At 40.4% G+C, this 17,146-nt stretch overlaps 1 long non-coding RNA gene across 3 annotated transcripts in view; it reads right to left on the minus strand.

Moving 5' to 3' along the window:
• Window positions 1-5,707: 5,707 nt before the first annotated feature.
• LOC147364261 (uncharacterized) overlaps window positions 5,708-17,146 on the minus strand; it is a 62,454-nt gene continuing 51,015 nt past the window's right edge. The window contains exons 2-4 of one of the 3 annotated variants that reach the window (XR_015134298.1): window positions 7,661-7,760; window positions 6,787-6,935; window positions 5,708-6,340 (exon numbers count right to left, since the gene is read on the minus strand). This is a non-coding gene — a long non-coding RNA (uncharacterized LOC147364261). The remainder of the gene's footprint in view (window positions 6,341-6,786; window positions 6,936-7,660; window positions 7,761-17,146) is intronic. The other 2 variants (XR_015134297.1, XR_015134299.1) reach the window with 2 other exon arrangements.

The following is a 17,146-nucleotide window of genomic DNA, read 5'->3' on the forward strand; positions in this document are numbered from 1 at the left end:
ACCCAGGCCTGATCTCCTTTAGGATGGACTGGTTAGATCTCCTTGCAGTCCAAGGGACTCTCAAGAGTCTTCTCCAACACCACAGTTCTAAAGCATCAGTTCTTCAGTGCTCAGCTTTCTTCACAGTTCAACTCTCACATCCACATATGACCACTGGAAAAACAATAGGCCGGACTAGATGGACCTTTGTTGGCAAAGTAGTGTCTCTGGTTTTTAATATGCTATCTGGGTTGGTCATAACTTTCCTTCCAAGGAGTAAGTGTCTTTTAATGTCATGGCTGCAATCACCATCTGCAGTGATTTTGGAGCCCCCCAAAATAAAGTCTGACACTGTTTCCACTGTTTCCCCATCTATTTCCCATGAAGTGATGGGACTGGATGCCATGATGTTCGTTTTCTGAATGTTGAGCTTTAAGCCAACATTGTCACTCTCCACTTTCACTTTCATCAAGAGGCTTTTTAGTTCCTCTTCACTTTTTGCCATAAGGGTGGTGTTATCTGCATATCTGAGGTTATTGATATTTCTCCTGGCAATCTTGATTCCAGCCTGTGCTTCTTCCAGCCCAGCGTTTCTCATGATGTACTCTGCATATAAGTTAAATAAGCAGGGTGACAATATACAGCCTTGACATACTCCTTTTCCTATTTGGAACCAGTCTGTTCTAACTGTTGCTTCCTGACCTGCATACAGATTTCTCAAGAGGCAGGTCAGGTGTTCTGGTATTCCCATCTCTTTCAGAATTTTCCACAGTTTATTGTGATCCACACAGTCAAAGGCTTTGCGGCCGAGAGGAGCTACCCCATGTCCAAGGAGCAGCAGCTGTGCGGGAGCAGGAGGGCCAAGAGGAGGTACTCCACATTCAAGGTCAGGAGGGGCGGCCGTGAGGAGATACCCCTCGTCCAACGAAAGGAGTAGCAGCTGCACTTTGCTGGAGCAGCTGTGAAGAGATACCCCAGGTCCAAGGTAAGAGAAACCCAAGTAAGATGGTAGGTGTTGCGAGAGGGCATCAGAGGGCAGACACACTGAAACCATAATCACAGAAAACTAGTTAATCTGATTATACAGACCACAGCTTTGTCTAACTCAATGAAACTTAAGCCATGCCATGTGGGGCCACCCGAGACAGATGGGTCATGGTGGAGAGGTCTGACAGAATGTGGGTCATTGGAGAAGGGAATGGCAAGCCACTTCAGTATTCTTGCCTTGAGAACCCCATGAACAGTATGAAAAGGCAAAATTATAGGATACTAAAAGGGGAACTCCTTGGGTCGGTAGGTGCCCAATATGCTACTGGAGATCAGTGGAGAAATAACTCCAGAAAGAATGAAGGGATGGAGCCAAAGCAAAAAGAATACCCATCTGTGGATGTGACTGGTAATAGAAGCAAGGTCCAATGCTGTAAAGAGCAATATTGCATAGGAACCTGGAATGTCAGGTCCATGAATCAAGGCAAATTGGAAGTGGTCAAACAAGAGATGGCAAGAGTAAATGTTGACATTCTCGGAATCAGCGAACTAAAATGGACTGGAATGAGTGAATTTAACTCAGATGACCATTATATCTACTACTGTAGGCAGGAATTCCTTAGAAGAAATGGAGTAGCCATCATGGTCAACAAAAGAGTCTGAAATGCAGTACTTGGATGCAATCTCAAAAACGACAGAATGATCTCTGTTCATTTCCAAGGCAAACCATTCAATATCATGGTAATCCAAGCCTATGCCCCAACCAGTAATGCTGAAGAAGCTGAAGTTGAACAGTTCTATGAAGACCTACAAGACCTTTTAGAACTAACACCCAAAAAAGATGTCCTTCACATTATAGGGGACTGGAATGCAAAAGTAGGAAGTCAAGAAACACCTGGAGTAACAGGCAAATTTGGCCTTGGAGTACAGAATGAAGCAGGGCAAAGACTAATAGAGCTTTGCCAAGAGAACACACTGGTCATAGTAAACACCCTCTTCCAACAACACAAGAAAAATAGATTATATATAATCTATTTAAATAGATTTGACATAAATCCAATTAAATTAGATTTAATTAATATAAATCTTAATTTAATATATTTATTAATATAAATCTTAATTTATTAATACAAATCTTTAAGGATATATAAGATTTCATTCCTTGATAGAGACAGAAATGGAGGTATTACAGGTTTCTGTTTAAGCAGAATGAATGATAGGGTTGATGCAGTGGAGTCCAAGAAAGGCCAGCCCTTCTGGAATATGCCACCCCTGTCCCAGCAAAATACTTTTCTGGGACATCTTGTCACACTTCTGTCTCTGTTGGATGGCATGACTGTGTCATAATCTTAGTAGATTCCCCACAGATGCTCCTCTTTTTTCAGCGAAAAGCCATCATTTAATTTTTCTCTGTTAATGACTGAGAACTAATTTCCAAAATCTGAACTAGACAATAATAAAAACTAGAACAAGACCAGATGATATTAACTGAAAACAGTATGAGTCACAGAGTACAGAGGTGATTTAAGTTTTGTGAATTCACAGACCCCCAAAGAGAAAACAAACACATCATTTTCTCGGGGAAAAAGAGGCAGAAGGAGAAAATTTTGCATTGTTTTAATTATTTATTACCATGAAGCAGTGGTTTTCAACTATTTGGGGATTGCTAACATCCCACAAATAAGGCAACTTCCAAGACAGTCTGGTTAACACCAGAACTTACTGTCTCCAAAACATAATAGAAACCATTTATTTCTATATGCTGCTCAATACATGTTCACAGCAGCTAATAAAATAACCGTCTGGGCAAACAATAAAATGCTTGTGTGTGACAAAGTTTTCTCCAGGGACTTGTTTGGTCATTTGAAGCTTGTCCCTACCTGACACTGCTAACAAGTCTTCCATCCCTGTATTGTGTTTTTGTAGGCCAAGGCGGATGCTCATCTGGTTCTTAAGGCCAAGTGTCACCATAGTTCATATTAAATTAAGAAATTATATTTTACTTTTAATCTTTCCTTCAAATCACTATTTGTGACCAATATGAGAAAATCTGTGATTCTCCCCGCCTCCAATTTCAAATCTTTTTCCTTTTTAAAAAATTTATTTATTTTTTAATTGAAGGATAATTGCTTTACACAATTTTGTTGTTTTCTGTCAAACCTCAGCATGAGTCAGGCATAGTATACCTATACCCCCTCCCTCTCGATCCTCTCTCCCACCTTGCTTCTAAGCAATTGGTCAAAAGTAAACTGTATACATTTATAAAACCATTAAATTATTCTTCCTCTATCATCTGTGGTCTCTTTTTATGAAGTCTTGCTTTTATGAACAGGTTGTAAAACAGGCACAGGGCAGACTCTGAACCAGATTCCATTGTTTATTATATACTACAGGCAGGGCTAGAAGACATGCCAAAATTAAACAAATAGTTAAATAAAATAATGATCATCTCCAAACCAGTTGGCAAGACATTAACTTATGGAATCTATACAGTAAGTTTCACTACCCTAAAAACCAGTCAGGTGAGAGCATCTGTCTCCTTCTGCACTTCCTGGTTACCATTTTTTAAATCTTAAATGCCATTTCATCCCATCTGCCTGATCATGTTGCAGGACTAAACTGATGGGCCTGAAGCTGGGGCCTGCGAAGGAAAGCTGTGCCTGGGAAACTGACCTCTCATTTCCTCATCTCACAGTGAACACTGGAAAACGTGCTGGGGTTGTCTGCATCTGTTACTTGCTCCTGGTGAATAGGTTGTGTTCAGAGCAGTTGGAAGCAGGTACAGAATGGTGGGAGTGGGGGTGAGCAGAGGGATGAAGAGAAATTTCCTGGGCCTAGTGGAATCCTCTCTCAGTGCTGATGCTAATCCTTGTGGGAATCTGGGAGGCTGTACATTTGTTTGAGAGCAGACTATGTCTCTGGCTTTGTGTAACCACCTCCATACATTTCTGTATGCTTTACCATTAAAACACTTTGCGTGTTTTAACTGGGTCAGTTGGAATTTTCAGTTGGATGAAGAAGCCATAGGTACCATCCTAGTTCCCAAGAAAAAATCTCAAAGCACTACAGTTTGTATGAGATAATCTACATAGTTGCACATTAGCCTCCATATCCTGTGGTTTGACCCTAAGTTCTAAAGTGTAATTGAACTGGCTTATACCTGTATGTTGGAGAAGGAAATGGCAACCCACTCCAGTACTCTTGCCTGGAAAATCCCATGGATGGAGGATCCTAGTAGGCTACAGTCCATGGGGTCACAAAGAGTCGGACACGACTGAGCAACTTCACTTTCATACCTGTATGTACCATGTGAATAATTTTTCAACTAGAGAGAGACCACATGCAGCACCAAAGATCCAGCACAGCAAACGATAAAGAAATACATAAATAAAATTAGGTTTAAAAATTAAAACAAAGTTTGTAGAGAGTATTGTGCTAAAAGAACAAAAAAAACTACACAAAGTAAACCAACATAAAATGAATTTTCATAAAGGGAGTTAATACTATATTTTTTAAGGCCCATGGAGATGAGCCAAAGTTAGTAAAGTGTATAACCAACAGACACAAAACTGAGAAGACTCGAATGATGTAGGCAGTGAAGGTATTTGCAAAAGCAGGTAGGGGAACCTTCTCTGCCATGTGTGGAAAATCCACAGGGAGGTCTTTGTTAACTCCAGATCACTTCTAAACATTGGCAGTGATGATCTTGCTTTAATGCCAGCTCTAAAGATGTTTCACTTAAAAAAAAAAAAGATGCTTCACTTGAAATCAGCTAAAATATAGAGTCTGAAGCAATCCTTATGAATAAGGGCACCATTAGATTTATACTGGAGTCCAATTTATTTGACCTGTTGATTATAACTGAGGGATTATTGCTTTTGAGGAAGGTCTTATCTTAATGAAAGAAAATATCAATTTGTATGTTTTGTATTCTCAGATTTAAAGGGAGTGCATTTGGGATTGAAAAAAACACTTGAAGAACAGATTTCTAGCTATTAATGGATTATCTTAGGGCAAACTTTAGGCCACACATTTTTTAAAAAGTCAAAACCAAAGAAACATCTCGTTTATTGGGTGATAGAAAGCTACATCCCCCTTTGATCTGTTCCTACAAGAAAGACTGTCAAATTGTTTTACAAATAGACTTGCTCAGCAGATTAGTATATGGGAATACATCCTAAGAAATGGATAAATCATCACATGGAGAGAAAGGGGTAGTACGAAATGGTTGCCAAAGAAAACTGCTGTGTTGGATCTGGTGGAGTGAAGACAGGAACCCGTCTTGCCCCATAGCCTAGCTTCCAGCTCTGGTCTGATGCCTTAGACCAGAAAGAGGATCCCAGGTACATACGATGTCATCAAAGGGTCTCTCTGCCAAGGGAAGATGCAGACTCAAATCATTTAGCTGAAACCTTAGAAGGAAATGTGAACTTATTTTGTACCTCCAAATTGGCAAAATGGGACCTAACAGTTGTCATTTTTTACAAATAAGGAGGTGAAATTTGCTAAGTACACATACAAAGAAGATGCTGAGATAAAATGCTATAAAATGAGATGGACTGGTGTAATAAAAGTCACGAATGATTAAGATTAGGAAAAAACCCTCAATAATTATAAAAATAAAACAATAAGATTAAAAATACAGAGACTATAAATTGGAAGAAGAAACCCTTAGGAGAACAGGAATGTTATTTGTGTAAGGAGTCCATATAAATACATAAATAAAACAAGAATTTCCTTAGGGGGGGAAAAAAATACAGAGACTATAAATTGCAATAAAAATAATTAGCTTAAGGAATATTCCAGATAGCATTTTATCATATATCCTTCTAGATTCTCCATAAGAAACAGGGTAACACCATATTATTGTTGCTTACAAGTTGTTTAACTTAAAATTTTACCTGGTGTATATTTTTACATCAATACATATAGATCTACCTCATCTCTTTTAAAGGCTGTAGAGGATTCTACGGAGAAGGCAATGGCACCCCACTTCAGTACTCTTGCCTAGAAAATCCCATGGATGGAGGAGCCTGGAAGGCTGCAGTCCATAGGGTGGCTGAGGGTCAGACACGACTGAGTGACTTCACTTTCATTTTTCACTTTCATGCATTGGAGAAGGAAATGGCAACCCACTCCAGTGTTCTTGCCTGGAGAATCCCAGGGACGGTGGAGCCTGGTGGGCTGCCGTCTATGGGGTTGCACAGAGTCGGACAAGACTGAAGCGACATAGCAGCAGCAGCAGCAGAGGATTCTATAGTATGCTGTAGTGACGTATTTCACGTTCTGATTGTGGGGGTCTAATGTGACAGCTGAGACCATGATAGTGAACAGGAGTCCGGGAAATTTCCCTTACAGATGCTTTCTTCTCTTACTGTAAAAAAAAAAAAAAAAAAGCAACCAAAACCATATACATATTCAGAGTTAAGATAATGAGAATTTTCATGAATTAAAAGATAGTTTTGTGATTCAGGTCATCAGAAACCTGGCAGAAGAATATTCTAATTTATTAGAATTGTCTCAGTGTTAGAGAAACAATTGAGCCAATGTTAGTTTGAACAACTCCTCTCTTCCTGAGTCTTAAAATGAAATATATATGAAAGAGAGATAATGCCCCTACATCTTCTGATATAATAGGTTTGAACTAGGATAAAAAGCTATCAATTTTGGTGGACAGAAACCTGGGGAGACACTATAAAAGATGCAAGCTCTGGATACCCTGGGGCTGTTGCAGTCAGTATTACTTTTATCTTATTGGATGAAATTCTGAGCAAACTTTTTCTTCTAGATCATTCTTAGTTGAAAAGCTTATGGACTTACGTAGGTGACCTATGACCCAGGAGGTGAAAAACACATTCATTCTGAAGGGAAACATCTGAATCCATGGAAGTCTTTCTCTGAGACAGGAGTGAGAGGGTTTGGAGGGGTGGGGAATGTTACTGGAAATGGCTTGTAGCTTTCATTTTGTTCTAAAAAGAACAAAATTAGAATTATTTCCCTTCTTAAATGTTGATGGTAGAAAGACATTAAAACAGTTGAATTATTCAGTGGGTCTAAAGAAAACTGAAACAGGCTGGATGCATCATAATTCACCTGGCCAGTTCTTTACAGATAGACACGTAGTTTATTTCTGGCTCTTTTTAGTTTCTTGGTTTGCAAACACCCTTGTACATATATCTTGTCACATTTATTTGATTACACCCTTATGGTAATTGGGCTTCCCTTGTGGCTCAGCTGGTAAAGAATCCATCTGCAATGCAGGAGACCTGGGTTCAATCCCTGTGTTGGGAAGATACCCTGGAGAAGGGAACGGCTACCCACTCCAGTGTTCTGGCCTTGAGAATTCCATGGACTGTATAGTCCATGGGATTTCAAAGAGCTGGACATGACTGAGTGACTTTCACTTTCACTTTATGGTAATTGCCTTAAAATGCAATTGTTGAGTATGAGTTTATACAACTTTAAGGTTTTTGATAAGTTGTCTGCCAAAAGATAGTAATTGATTCCTCCACAAAAGCATATGATGATAGTTATTTTCTTAATGATACTGTCACCAATATTGCATATTGCCAGTATAATGAAAAATAGTTTAAAAATTTGTCTAATCTGAAATGTGAAAAATGATATATCCCTTTCTTAAGATTAGTTCTGAGAACAAAGATCATTATTATATTAGCATTTATTTAGGACTTACTGTGTGGCCAACCACTGTGATAATCCAGCATCTTATTTTCTCAGAATAGTGCAATGAAGTAGGTGCTATTAATTCACAAATCTCTGTTTGTGTCTTTTGCCTATTTGGGAAAAGGTGTAGAAATATGCTATAAACAGTAAGGAAATCAACCCTTTACTTATAATCTCCTTTTCTGAGGGATGTGTCTTCACTGGTATTTCTATTGGCCAAAATAATTGATAAACCAGAAAGCATGGGGAAACCCTGAAATCAAATACAAACAGAAACAAATGGACCTCAGCATGTGTCAAAATGATAACCACACAGAACAGAAATAATTAATCCAAGTGTCTTTTGAATATAGGGCTTTGACATATACCCTTAGTGGAATATATTTCAAGGACAAAAAGGACTATAAAGAAATATTAAACATTACTTAATAGTAGTAGAGGTAGTGAGGTAGTCATTCTGAAATTATTTGTGCATACTTTAGAATTGAGCAAATGAGGATAGGTAAACAGGCTGATATTGATATTGCTGGGAATTAGGCTCTTACCAAAAGATTAAGGTGGTACAAACATAGAGTGGGTCAAAGAGATGAAGGATCTTGTGGTATTTGATTGGAATTGGAAGTGTGAGTATGATTCAGATGTAGTACCTGCCTCTCTAAGCAACCTCCAGACTTGTAAACATGCTCCAACAGGAATCTGGCTGCATAAATAAATTGCATGGTCCCCAAGAAATGCCTATTCTTCCATGCCTTTCAGATGTGGCTTCAGGGGTTGGTGGGCAAGAAATTGCACCTCCCTGAACTAGAAGTCTTAGACACTAGGGAGTTCCTCTTGGAGCCAAATCAGGGACTTGGTTCATCACCAGGACAGGTATCTTCAGGATCCCCAACCAAAAGGACTTGATTACTTCTGTGGAAATGATGATCATGCTGTGTTCCCTCTATCTTCCTTTTCTGTTCCAAATCTATCACTGTGGGTAGGAATAGAACTTTTCTTAGACTCTAGGTGATCATACAAAAAGGAGGCATATAATGGAGAGAACTTCCCATTGCTGGTGGCTTAGAGGGTAAAGTGTCTGACTGCAATGTGGAAGACCTGGGTTCGATCCCTTGGTTGGGAAGATCCCCTGGAGAAGGAAATGGCAACCCACTCCAGTACTCCTGCCTGGAAACTCCCATGGATGGAGAAGACTTCCAGTCTTCTGGAAGGCTACAGTCCATGGGGTCCCAAAGAGTCAGACAAGACTTAGTGACGTGGCTGAGCGACTTCACTTTCACTTTCCCATTGCCAAGAGATCCTGGACTATGAACTCGATGATATCTTGGATGGGACTTCAGATGTCTTGGATGGGGATTTGGATAAACTGAGTGTAGCAGTGCATGCATGGATTTTTTGAAGGAGGTGGCCATTATCTTCATTACCTCCAAGATAGTTTGGGCTCAGGTCAAATAACAGGGAGGGAACACAGCCCCACTTATTAACAGAAAATTGGATTAGAGTTACCCATCATGGCCCCACCCATCAGAATAAGACCTAGTTTCCCCCTCAGCCCCTCAGTCAGTCTCTCCCAGCAGGAAGCTTCCATAAGCCTCTTATCCTTCTCCATCAGAGGGCAGACAGACTGAAAACCACAATCACAGAAAACTAACCATCTGATCACATGGACCACAGCCTTATCTAACTCAATGAAATGATAAGCCATGCCATGGAGGGCCACCCAAGATGATCGGGTCATGGTGGAGATTTCTGACAAAATCTGCTCCACAGGAGAAAGGAATGACAAACCACTTCAGATTCTTGCTTGAGAACACCATGACGGTATGAAAAGGCAAAAAGATAGGACACTGAAAGATGAACTCCCCAGGTCGGTAGGTGCCCAATATGCTACTGGAGGTCAGAGAACTAACTCCAGGAAGAATGAACAAACAGAGACAAAGCAAAAACAACACCCAGTTGTGGATGTGACAGGTGATGGAAGACAAGTCCAATGCTGTAAAGAGCAATATCGCATAGGAACCGGGAATGTTAGGTCCATGTATCAACACAAATTGAAAGTGGTCAAGCAGGAGATGGAGAGAGTGAACATCGACATTTTAGGAGTCAGTGAACTAAAATGGACTGGAATGGGTGAATTTGACTCAGATGACCATTATATCTACTACTGTGGGCAAGAATTCCTTAGAAGAAATGGAGTAGCCATCATAGTCAACAAGAGTCCTAAATGCAGTTGCTGCTGCTAAGTCGCTTCAGTCCTGTCCGACTCTGTGCGACCCCATAGACGGCAGCCCATCAGGCTCCCCTGTCCCTGGGATTCTCCAGGCAAGAACACTGGAGCGGGTTGCCATTTCCTTCTCTGATGCATGAAAGTGAAAAGTGAAAGTGAAGTCACTCAGTCGTGTCCGACTCTTAGCGACCCCATGGACTGCAGCCTACCAGGCTCCTCCATCCATGGGATTTTCCAGGCAAGAGTACTGGAGTGGGGTGCCATTGCCTTCTCCTAAATGCAGTACTTGGATGCAATCTCAAAAACGACAGAACGATCTCTGTTCGATTCCAAGGCAAGCCATTCAATATCACAGTAATCCAAGTCTATGCCCCAACCAATAATGCTGAAGAAGCTGAAGTTTAACTGTTCTATGAAGACCTACAAGACCTTCTAGCTGCTGCTGCTAAGTCACTTCAGTCGTGTCCGACTCTGTGCGACCCCATAGAGGGCAGCGCACCAGGCTCCGCCGTCCCTGGGATTCTCCAGGCAAGAACACTGGAGTGGGTTGCCATTTCCTTCTCCACCTTATAGAACTAACACCAAAAAAAAGATGTCCTGGACTGGAATGCAAAAGTAGGAAGTCAAGAAATACCTGGAGTAACAGGCAAGTTTGGCCTTGGTGTACAAAATGAAGCAGGTCAAAGTCTAATAGAGTTTTGCCAAGAGAATGCATTGGTCAGAGCAAACATCCTCTTCCAACAACACAAGAGAAGACTCTACATATGGACATCACCAGATGGTCAATACCGAAATCAGATTGATTATATTCTTTGCAGCCAAAGATGGAGAAGCTCTATACAGTCAGCAAAAACAAGACCAGGAGCTGAGTGTGGCTCAGATGATGAACTCCTTATTACCAAATTCAGACTGAAATTGAAGAAAGTAGGGAAAACCACTAGACCATTCAGGTATGACCTAAATCAAATCCCTTATGATTATACAGTGGAAGTGAGAAATAGATTTAAGGTCCTAGATCTGATAGATAGAGTGCCTGATGAACTATGGAATGAGGTTCATGACATTGTACTGGAGACAGGGATCAAGACCATCCCCATGGAAAATAAATGCAAAAAAGCAAAATGGCTGTCTGAGGGGGCCTTACAAATAGCTATGAAAAGAAGAGAAGTGAAAAGCAAAGGAGAAAAGGAAAGATACGAACATCTGAATGCAGAGTTCCAAAGAATAGCAAGAAGAGATAAGAAAGCCTTCTTCAGCGATCAATGCAAAGAAATAGAGGAAAACAACAGAATGGGAAAAACTAGAGATCTCTTCAAGAAAATTAGAGATACCAAGGGAACATTTCATGCAAAGATGGGCGCAATAAAGGACAGAAATGGTATGGACCTAACAGAAGCAGAAGATATTAAGAGATGGCAAGAACACGCAGAAGAACTATTCAAAAAAGATCTTTATGACCCAGATAATCACAATGGTGTGATCACTCACCTAGAGCCAGATATCCTGGAATGCGAAGTCTCAAGTGGGCCTTAGGAAGCATCACTATGAACAAAGCTAGTGGACGTGATGGAATTCCAGTTGAGCTATCTCAAATCCTAAAAGATGATGCTGTGAAAGTGCTGCACTCAATATGCCAGCAAACTTGGAAAACTCAGCAGTGGCCCCAGAACTGGAAAAGGTCAGTTTTCCTTTCAATCCCAAAGAAAGGCAATGCCAAAGAATGCTCAAACTACCACACAATTGCACTCATCTCATATGCTAGTAAAGTAATGCTCAAGATTCTCCGGGCCAGGCTTCAACAGTACATGAACCATGAACCTCCAGATGTTCAAGCTGGATTTAGAAAAGGCAGAGGAACAAAAGATCAAATTGCTAACATCTGTTAGATCATCAAAAAAGCAAGAGAGTTGCAGAAAAACATCTACTTCTGCTTTATTGACTATGCCAAAGCCTTTGACTGTGTGGATCACAACAAACTGGAAAGTTCTTCAAGAGAAGGGACTACCAGACCACCTGACCTGCATCCTGGGATATCTATATGCAGGTAGGTCAAGAAGCAACAGTTAGAACTGGACATGGAACAACAGACTGGTTCCAAATCAGGAAAGGAATATATCAAGGCTGTATATTGCCACCCTGCTTATTTAACTTTTACACGTCATGAGAAATGCTGGGCTAGAAACCCAGTGGTTTACATTCAGTTCAGTTCAGTTCAGACACCATGGACTGCAGCACTCCAGGCTTCTCTGTCCATCACCAACTCCCGGAGTTTACTCAAACTCATGTCCATTGAGTTGGTGATGCCTTCCAACCATCTCATCCTCTGTTGTCCCCTTCTCCTCCTGCCCTCAATCTTTCCCAGCAGCAGGGTCTTTTCAAATGAGTCAGTTCTTCCCATCAGGTGGCCAAAGTATTGGAGTTTCAGCTTCAGCATCAGTCCTTCCAATGAACACCCAGGACTGATCTCCTTTAGAATGGACTGGTTGGACCTCTTGCAGTCCAAGGGACTCTCGAGAGCCTTCTCCAACACCACAGTTTAAAAGCATCAATCCTTTGGTGCTCAGCTTACTTTATACTCCAATTCTCACATCCATATGTGACTACTGGAAAAACCATAGCTTTGACCAGATGGATCTCTGTAGGCAAAGTAATGTCTCTGCTTTTTAATAAGCTGTCTAGGTTGTCTAGGATGCTTTTCTTCCAAGCATCCAGCATCTTTTAATTTCATGGCTTCAGTCACCATCTGCAGTGATTCTGGAGCCCCCCAAAATAATGTCTCTCACTATTTCCATTGTTTCCCCATCTATTTGCCATGAAGTGATGGGACTACATGCCATGATCTTAGTTTTCTGAATGTTGAGTTTTAAACCAACTTTTTCACTTTCCTCTTTCACTTTGATCAAGAGGCTCTTTAATTCTTCTTCACTTTCTACCATCAGGGTGGTGTCATCTGCATATCTGAGGTTATTGTTATTTCTACCAGCAATCTTGATTCCAGCTTGTGCTTCATCCACAAATTCAGAGTTACAAGTTTAGCATTCTTTTAGAAAGCTGAAGAACTTATTTTTAAAAGCAAAGAAACAACATCAGAATACACATATTAAATATAAATAATTAAACATGATAGCATACATGTAATTAATTGAACTGGAACGTCCCTGGTTTATTGTTGTTTAGTTGCTAGGTCATGTCCTGCTCTTTTGCCACCCCATGGACTGTAGCCCGCCAGGTGCCTCTGTTCATGGCATTTCCCAGGCAAGAATACTAGAGTGGATTGCTAATTCCTTCTCCAGAGGATCTTCCCAACCCAGGAACCAAACCTGTCTTCTAAATTGCAGGTGGATTCTTTACTGCTCAGCCACCAGGGAAGCCCATTCCCCTCTCAGTCAGAGATTTAAAAATCAATCTTTTGTGCCATATCTTGAACAAACTGATATTATTCTAACTGTATATATAAAGCAGCTATTTAGCATCAGGTTGGGTCCGCTTCACTTTTTTGCCAAAGAACTTTGGACAATCTTTTAGTTTCAACTGAGAATTCCTGCAACTTCTTAGCTAGATTTTGTTTTTTTCAAGAGCTTTGCTATTTTCTCAAATAGCAAAAATAAATCCATCAAATTCCAATTAATTTATTTCCTTGGGTCTCAAGTTTCTACCTAAAAAAGAACAACCAAAATTATCACTGGAACATCAGTTTTTGAGGATCCATAACCTTTACAATCACATCAAATATACTGAAGTATGAATGTGTACTTCCCATTCACAAAGACGTAGAAAAATATAGTCAGACAGATGATTCAAACTAAACATGAGGCTTTCTTGGCCAAGGGTAGGGTGCAATGTGTGTGTGTGTGTGTGTGTGTGTGATCAATTCAAACACAGAAAGAAGACAATCAAATTGGGAGCCTTGTCAATGATTCCATGGTGTACAGACCAAAGGCATAATTTCTAACCATTAGGTCTACTTGAGAAGTTGAGTCAGAACTGGCAGACAGGTACACTGATCTAGAGAATTCAGAACTTGGGCACCAGTTATCGCACAGATGTGATCCTAATTCCTAGCTGACTTCACAGAGCAAGACTGGCCATCATGTGGTAAAATAACACTCAACGTTGCACATTTACATTTAATCTTCACCCTATTCTTCTTTTTTCCCCTAGGACTATGTCTAGCAGCTCTAGTTATTAAAACATGCGTGGCATGATCCTGGACCTGAGTTACACAGATGACAGGAAGCTTCACTGAAAGCCTACATAAGACTTTCAAAGGGCCTCTTATCCTGGAGATTGGCATCAGGAGACATAGCAGTGAGAATTCTATCCTAGGGCTCATTACATTTGTCACAGTCCCCTTGAGGCAATACCAAAACATAGGGATGCATTTAAATACAAATGTAAATATAAAGTAAACACAATTTTTATACCCTTCCTTTTCTATCTTACATATGCATATACCTTCCCATGTCATATAGATTTATCACATTTTAAAAAATCTGCTAGATCCCATTTACTAACCAATGCTTATATGGATTAGGCTGTTTTAATTTTTCACCATTATTAGCAATGTTCCTGGTAAGATCACCCCTTTCTAAGCTTTAATTCTTTGATCAAAATATGCGAGATAGCCAGAGATAGGGTCTCTCTATATGGATGCAGACGTGACATGGCACAACTCCAGGGGTTGCCATTCATGCTAGACTAGTGTCTTTGTGGATGGTTGGCAAAGCTGGTGGAGTTATTCACCAGCTCCCCATAATCATTGTTTTCTGACTGCTTTCAGAGACATTAATTCTTTGAAACTTCTGCCTTGCCATGCTTGATGGCTGGGCCTCTCCCAAAGCCAGACAAAAGTCCTCAGGATTTTACTAGAGAGAGATACATGTTTGGAGAAATCATAAATATCTGCCCCATGGGCCTGATTTTTCAGCCATATGAGCTAATAAATTTCCTATTTTTGTTTGAGAAAATCTGAGTTTGGCTTATGTCACTTTTAAACAAATGAATCCTGACTAATACATATAGCAGATATATACTGCTTACTTGAATATATATACCTAATGATAAACAGTCACTAAGTATCACTGTAAATTACCAAGAGAAATATCAAGACAAATAAGATATAAGACCCACATTAAACATAATAATTACTGTGATTAGTAATAATTATCACTTATTAATAGTTAAATTCAACGGTCATCTACTGTACATTAGTCCTTAATACCAATTCAGTTCAGTTGCTCAGTCGTGTCCAACTCTTTGCGACCCCATGAATGGCAGCATGCCAGGCCTCCCTGTCCATCACCAACTCCCGGAGTTCACCCAGACTCACGTCCATCGAGTCAGTGATGCCATCCAGCCATCTCATCCTCTGTCGTCCCCTTCTCCTCCTGCCCCCAATCCCTTCCAGCATCAGAGTCTTTTCCAATGATTCAACTCTTCACATGAAGTGGCCAAAGGACTGGAGCTTCAGCTTTAGCATCATTCCTTCCAAAGAAATCTCAAGGCTGATCTCCCTCAGAATGGACTGGTTGGATCTCCTTGAGGTCCAAGGGACTCTCAAGAGTCTTCTCCAACACCACACTTCAAAAGCATCAATTCTTCCGCGCTCAGCCTTCTTCATAGTCCAACTCTCACATCCATACATGACCACAGGAAAAACCATTGCCTTGATTAGACGGACCTTTGTTGGCAAAGTGATATCTCTGCTTTTGAATATGCTATCTAGGTTGGTCATAACTTTCCTTCCAAGGAGTAAGTGTCTTTTAATTTCATGGCTGCAGTCACCATCTGTAGTGATTTTGGAGCCCAGAAAAATAAAGTCTGACACTGTTTCCACTGTTTCCCCATCTACTTCCCATGAAGTGATGGAACCGGATGCCATGATCTTCGTTTTCTGAATGTTGAGCTTTAAGCCAACTTTTTCACTCTCCACTTTCACTTTCATCAAGAGGCTTTTTAGTTCCTCTTCACTTTCTGCCATAAGGGTGGTGTCATCTGCATATCTGAGGTTATTGATATTTCTCCTGGCAATCTTGATTCCAGCTTGTGCTTCTTCCAGTCCAGTGTTTCTCATGATGTACTCTGCATATAAGTTAAACAAGCAGGGTGACAATATACAGCCTTGACGTACTCCTTTTCCTATTTGGAACCAGTCTATTGTTCCATGTCCAGTTCGAACTGTTGTTTCCTGACCTGCATACAGATTTCTCAAGAGGCAGGTCTGGTGGTCTGGTATTCCCATCTCTTTCAGAGTTTTCCACAGTTTATTGTGATCCACACAGTCAAAGGCTTTGGCATAGTCAATAAAGCAGAAATAGATGTTTTTCTGGAACTCTCTTGCTTTTTCCATGATCCAGCAGATGTTGGCAATTTGGTCTCTGGTTCCTCTGCCTTTTCTAAAACCAGCTTGAACATCAGGAAGTTCATGGTTCACGTATTGCTGAAGCCTGGCTTGGAGAACCTTGAGCATTACTTTACTAGCATGTGAGATGAGTGCAATTGTGTGGTAGTTTGAGCATTCTTTGGCATTGCCTTTCTTTGGGATTGGAATGAAAACTGACCTTTTCCAGTCCTGTGGCCACAGCTGAGTTTTCCAAATTTGCTGGCATATTGAGTGCAGCACTTTCACAGCATCATCTTTCAAGATTTGAAATAGCTCAACTGGAATTCCATCACCTCCACTAGCTTTGTTCGTAGTGATGCTTTCTAAGGCCCACTTGACTTCACATTCCAGGATGTCTGGCTCTAGGTGAGTGATCACACCATCGTGATTATCTTGGTTGTGAAGATCTTTTTTGTATAGTTCTTCTGTGTATTCTTGCCACCTCTTCTTAATATCTTCTGCTTCTGTTAGGTCCATACCATTTCTGTCCTTTATCGAGCCCATCTTTGCATGAAATGTTCCCTTGGTATCTCTAATTTTCTTGAAGAGATCTCTAGTATTTCCTATTCAGTTGTTTTCCTCTATTTCTTTGCACTGATCTCTGAGGAAGGCTTTCTTATTTCTTCTTGCTATTCTTTGGAACTCTGAATTCAGATGCTTATATCTTTCCTTTTCTCCTTTGCTTTCGCTTCTCTTCTTTTCACAGCTATTTGTAAGGCCTCCCCAGACAGCCATTTTGCTTTTTTGCATTTCTTTTCCAAATAGTTATTTATTGATTCCTTAATTTGAGGCAAGATTTTTAAAAATATTAATAGACCTTATTTTTAAAACAGTTTTATGTTTGCAGAAATACTGAGCAGCAAGTACAGAGAGTTCCCATATACCTCTTT

The sequence above is a fragment of the Bos grunniens genome, chromosome 10, assembly GCF_055505025.1.
Source record: "Bos grunniens cultivar Pamir isolate PY7600 chromosome 10, Bosgru_T2T1.0, whole genome shotgun sequence".
NCBI lineage: Eukaryota > Metazoa > Chordata > Mammalia > Artiodactyla > Bovidae > Bos > Bos grunniens.